Below are 249 nucleotides of genomic sequence, written 5' to 3' on the forward strand. Positions count from 1 at the left end.
GGGGCTGTGGGTCCGGAGACGCCTCCAGGGAGCCTTTGGGAGGGTCCCCTTGGACCCCGGTTCCAAGGTGGGGGACACTTTGCAAGGGCAACATCTCCCCAGGCTCCCAGGGACCTGCATGCAGGTCAAGCAAGGCCACCAGTGCCCCGTGTCCATGACCCAGGATGGCTATGTGATAGGGCAGGAAGGACCTGGCCTCCAGGACACGGCCTGGCCACCCCGGCTGCACAGCCCCCCCACGCGATGGGG

Source organism: Mesitornis unicolor, unplaced genomic scaffold (assembly GCF_000695765.1).
Source record: "Mesitornis unicolor isolate BGI_N332 unplaced genomic scaffold, ASM69576v1 scaffold5687, whole genome shotgun sequence".
NCBI lineage: Eukaryota > Metazoa > Chordata > Aves > Mesitornithiformes > Mesitornithidae > Mesitornis > Mesitornis unicolor.